Source organism: Sarcophilus harrisii, chromosome 4 (genome assembly GCF_902635505.1).
Source record: "Sarcophilus harrisii chromosome 4, mSarHar1.11, whole genome shotgun sequence".
NCBI classification, from domain to species: domain Eukaryota; kingdom Metazoa; phylum Chordata; class Mammalia; order Dasyuromorphia; family Dasyuridae; genus Sarcophilus; species Sarcophilus harrisii.
In genome coordinates this window covers 119,239,769-119,245,768 of record NC_045429.1, presented here as the reverse complement: position 1 = coordinate 119,245,768, position 6,000 = coordinate 119,239,769, and positions in this window count along the sequence as shown.

Here is a 6,000-nt window from a genome sequence, read left to right as displayed (position 1 = left end):
GTTCTATAGCCCTTTGGACATAGTTCCAAATTGCTCTCCAGAATTGTGGATCATTTCACAACTCTACCAACAAGTATTTCCTTTCTTTCCTTTTTCCTGTTTAATCTTTGGAGAAGGTTATGAAAAGAGTAACATTTGCTTTATCTGTTAGTGTTTTAATGGCCAGGGATCCTCCTCTCCATTTCAGGCTCATAGAAGCTTCCTCATTAAAATTGTTGCCACATAGCTAACCTGCCAAGATCTTGGCTGATACAGAGTCTACCTTTGGAAAATTACAAAGAGGAATGTTGCTGAAATTTCTACAATATGAATCGATGACATTTTTTCTTTGTTGATATGACTTGTAGAAGTATAAATCAAGCAAGAGAAAATGTCTTCCATGTAACTGAGAAATCTGTTGATCCATTCTGCAAACTGGAAGCAAACTTGAATGTACTGAATGCTCAGATGTTTACTTTAATGCCAAAAATGGCATTTTTTTTTTTTTTTTTTTTTTTTTTTTTTTTTTTTGCTATGTCAGTGTAGAAGATGTAAGCTGGGCATAATTCAGGCAAATATGTAGAAGGAGAAGGGAACTGGGAATAATTCAGACAAATGTAATGTATCAGATTAAGAACTGGAACAAAACACAGTGTTCATTAGACCATCTAACAGTTAACAAAAGATTTACTTAACAGGGTAAGAATATTTATTGAGGACACAGGATTGACTGAATTGTGCACAGCTTTCCTGATTGCTACCTAGTGAGAAGATTAGGGAAAAAGCTGCTAACTCTTCCTGCAGTGGTGTTTGTACCTAGACTCTTGGAAATTCTGTCATTGGTTTGGGACATAATCCCCTGGGGTGTTGTCTCAAATATAGTTTTAATTCCTCTTAAAGAAAAAGTAGCAAAAAAAAGAAAGAAAACGTAGCAGAGCTGATGTGGGATAAGGCCTCAGAATATTGTTCTAACCATATTGTATATATGAGTGTTTGTGTGTGTGTGTGTGTAATTATCAATGTATGTGTGTTTATTTCTTTCCCACTATAAATCAAAATTAATTTCTGATGAATAAAGGATATGTACTATCTTGAAGATGATAAAAAACTATAAAATCATTTACCTGCCATGTCTAACTCACTGTTCAAAGAGTTCACTGGGGAGCCAAAGATGAATAAAATGGGTTCCCTACTGTTAAATAGTCTTCTTTTAGGAAGGATGTGACAAATACTAAAATGCAAATTAGAATTTGGTTATGTGCAGAATAAAGATACAAAAGTATCATGAAAGTTCTGAGGAATAGATTTTGTCTGGCTATATCATGGAAGATTATGAGGTCACATCCAAATTAGATCTGATATATGGCATGTAAAAATAAGGGTTTTATTCAAGGTATTAGAAGTGACTATTTAGAATCTTATTTTAAAATTAATTTTAGTAAATGGAGTCACTCATAACTATGTAGCCTTTTGTTTATAGTTTTTGTTTTAAACTAAATTTGAAATTTTATTAGGCAAGTATCAGATATTCTTTCACATTTACCAGAAGACTTGTCACTTTTAAATAATGATGATGGTGGTGATGATGATAATAAGCTTATCTGAATAATTCATTTGCCATTACCAGTATGATAATCCATTCTCATTGCTCCCTACAACATTATGTAAGATATAAATGACCTGGTATATTTATAAATTTCTGTTTATCTCTTCAGTTTCTATGCTAGAAATAACTATGACTTTGTGGAATTTTTTTCATTTAGAGAGGATTTTAGAAATGTATATTGTTTATTCTTTTTAATAGGAACTCCTGCTAAATGGGGTAAGTTCATCATATTGCTTGTATCACTTTATGTTGAAGTGGTGCCAGAAATTCTTCAAGGAAAACAGTATTGTATAGTCATTTTTGGTACTCTAAGAAATAGGATTCATTTTTCCCTAAAGATCAGATTTTTAGAGGAAAAGCATGGACCAATCAAAATTGAGAACAGGGTCATTAAAAATAAATCAAGAGAGTAGCTGTTATAGTTATAAAAACTATAAAATCATTTACACAAAGTAGATAAGAAAATTGTTTTTAAAAAATCGTAGACAGCTTTATTGAATTTTTATTAAAACCTGCCATGTCTAACTCACTGTGCAAGGAGTTCACTGGGGAGACAAAGATGAATAAAGCCCAGTCTGAAACAATACAGTAAGAGGCAATGTATTTAATTACATTTTCTTGAAATGCATTTTATCAGTGTTCTTGACTCGTTTTACTAGTTTTACAAATTATTAATTTTTCTGGGTAAATCACATGCATACTGCCAAAAAAAAAAAAAAAGTAGGTTTTACCCTTTTATGCATAAAACTTTTTCTATATTAAATTCTATTTTAATATTTTCTATTTTTTCTATATTAAATTGCCATATTTAATATGTTTTCAATCATACCTAAGGAATTAACTTTGCAATTTGACTCAATCAAACTTCCTAAAGATTGAGTGTTTTCTCTGAATTCTTACCAACAGGTATATCCACTTACAGTAGCTTCTGTGTTTTCTGCAAAACCTGTCAAGCTGTTCAACTGAGAAAATTCAAGGTATGGTACAGCTCTTGTAAACTGACAATACTGATCTTGGACCAGGTAAGGAAAGACAGTATCCAAAAGAATACTGCCTAGAAAAGAACAATACATTTTTTTTCTCAAGATTTCTTTTTATTGTTTAACCTTTTTTGTTTGTTTGTTTGTTTATTTTTAATACACATTGCTTTATGAATCATGTTGGGAGAGAAAAATTAGTTGTTTAACCTTTTTATCATAGGTTACTGGCAGTCAGAAATGTCTATTATATTCATCTCCACTTAAAGTTTTACTTAAAACAAGCAGTTTGATCCTTTGAAAATAACCCTTCCATTTAAAACCGGATGTACAATGCTTCTTTTTCTGCCTTCCAAACACAGTGGTATCAAATACAAATGAAAGTATTGTTTTTCCTACTTAAATGATTATGACTAATAAACTGGACATATAAGGACATATAAAGTTTCAGTGGGAATACAGAGTAGGTTTTGGGTGGAGAGAGACAGAAACAGAGACAGACACGGAGATACACAGACAGGGAGAGGAAGGGAGAGAGAGAAAGAGAGAGAAGAAGATTAAAGGAAGGAAGAAAAAAAAATCATGTTAAGGATTTGCCATGTCAGGCACTGTTCTAAGTAATAGAGATACAAATACAGATAGCCAGTTCCTGCCTTCAAACATCTTACATTCTAGTAAGGGAATAATGGACAGGGAAAGGTGTTTTGGACTGGAATGTCACAGGAAAGTTGAACACAACCAAAGAAAATTAAGATGCATTTATTTTCTAGTAATGGTAATATTAAGCTAAAGTTAGAAAAAGGGAAGGCATACATGTGATACTACTATAACTTTTATTGCAGATGAATAGTGCTGGTTAAGTATGGGTTTGAAACAAATTGTGGAAAACTCACTAATTAGCACAAGTACTAGCCAGGAGTTGAAGGCCTAGAGGGAGGTGATAAAGCATTGTCAGAGAACCCAGGAAGAGTATTTGGCTCTACTTGGGCTAATTATGAAGAACTAAAAAAGGGGAATAGTAGTTTTGTCAGGGAGACAGCAAAAATAAAATCGTATAGTTAATATTCTTGGAATGGAAATATTCTTATAGGGAAGGAATGAAAGATAAACTTGAAAAAGTAGATCAGCAGACAATTCTCAGACGAAGAAATTGAAACTATTTCTAGCCATATGAAAAGATGCTTCAAGTCATTATTAATCAGAGGAATGCAAATTAAGACAACTCTAAGATACCACTACACTAGTCTAGAGTGGCTAGAATGACAGGGAAAGATAATGTGGAATGTTGGAGGGGATGTGGGAAAACAGGGACATTGATACATTGTTGGTGGAATTGTGAATACATCCAGCCCATTCTGGAGAGCAATTTGGAACTATGCTCAAAAAGTTATCAAACTGTGCGTACCCTTTGATCCAGCAGTGTTACCACTGGGCTTATATCCCCAAGACATCTTAAAGAAGGGAAAGGGATCAGTATGTGCAAGAATGTTTGTGGCAGCTCTCTTTGTAGTGGCCAGAAACTGGAAACTGAGTAGATGCCCATCAATTGAAGAATGGCTGAATAAATTGTGGTATATAAATATTATGGAATATTATTGTTTGGTAAGAAATGACCAACAGGAGGATTTCAGAAAGGCCTGGAGAGACTTACACGAACTGATGCTGAGTGAAATGAGCAGGGCCAGGAGATCATTATATACTTCAACAACAACATTATATGATGATCAATTCTGATGGACATGGCCATCTTTAGCAATGAGAAGAACCAAATCAGTTCCAATGGAGCAATAATGAACTGAACCAGCTACACCCAGCAAAAGAACTCTGGGAGATGACTGAGATCCATTACATTAAATTCCCAATCCCTATATTTTTGCCTGCCTGCATTTTTTTATTTCCCTCACAGGCTAATTGTACAATATTTCAGAGTCTCAGTCTTTTTGTACAGCAAAATAACGGTTTGGTCATGTATACTTACTTTGTATTGAATTTATACTTTAATATATTTAACATGTATTGGTCATCCTGCCATCTAGGGGAGGAGGTGGGGGGAAAGAGGGGAAAATTGGAACAAAAGGTTTGGCAATTGTCAATGCTGTAAAATTACCTATGCATATAACTTGTAAATAAAAAACTATTAAAAAGAAAAAGTAAATCAGGATTATATAATAAAGAGATTCAAATGTTTTGTGCCTTTCTCAAAGTGTGAACTTCCCTCCCCATGCAGAGAAATACTTTTGAAGATTTTTTAATACAAAAGTGATATGTAAAGCACTGATTAAGGTAAAAAACATGTGTAGTTAAGTTGACCCAAACTGGCTAGACTAAGTATAAAACAGCTAGGATATAGAGTTAATTTAGTAATTTTAGTAGAACAATAAAGATGATGACAATCATAATAATAGCTAGTTATTTACATAAAACTTTAAGGAATGTACATTACCAGTATTAACTAATTTGATCTTAGCACATCTTTTAGAAGTAGGTAATATTATTGTCCCCATTTTTTAGATGAGGAAGCAAACAAGTTAAGTGACTTGCCTGTGTTTACACAGCTGTTAAGTTTTTGAGTCTGGATTTGAACTTGTTTTCCTGACTTTGGAGACAATACTGTAGCCACTACATTCTGTTAACTACTAAATGCTTTATGAATTTTAGCAGCTTTTGGTGATATGATTTTCTTGTGTGTGATTTTTTTTATTACTTAAAAATCATTTTAAAATACTCTAAGATAATCAGATGATCTAAGCTTAGTGTTCTTAATCCAAGTTAACCCTAACAAAGAAATTTGTGTTGGACATCACTGGTATATAAGAAATGGCAAAGTACTAGTTGTTATGATTAATATTATCTTATAATACACATACATACACACATACATATATATATATACATATACATGCACACATACACACACATACACACACACATATGGAAACACAAGACAGAGGAGGGTGTTTCTACATATCCTACTCCCTTTACATTCTGCAGTTTCCAGAAGATTATGTGTAAACTTCCCTAAACTATACATATCTAATTTGATTGTAATTTTTTCATGACTATTTTTTCATTAGGAGGCTACAGTACTCTCCATCCTAATCTCTGTATTCTGGTTTGTCTGCATTTCTTCAAGACTTAAGTCCAATTCACTTTCTAAAAAAATATCTTTCCTAGCTGCCTTAATAAATGCTTTACTTTTGGTATAAGCCACCAATTTCCCTGCATATTTCTTGAATATATGTGATTGTACACTTCTTGTTTCCCCCATCAAAATGTAAATTGGAAACACTATTTTTGCCTTTCTTTGTATCTCTAGAGCTTAGTTAGCACAATGCTTAGTACATAGTAGAAACTTAATAAATACTTATTGACTTTGTCTTTTAGACTTGATGACTCAAGCTATCCTCAATCTCACTAATTGTAGGAGCAATATTTTAA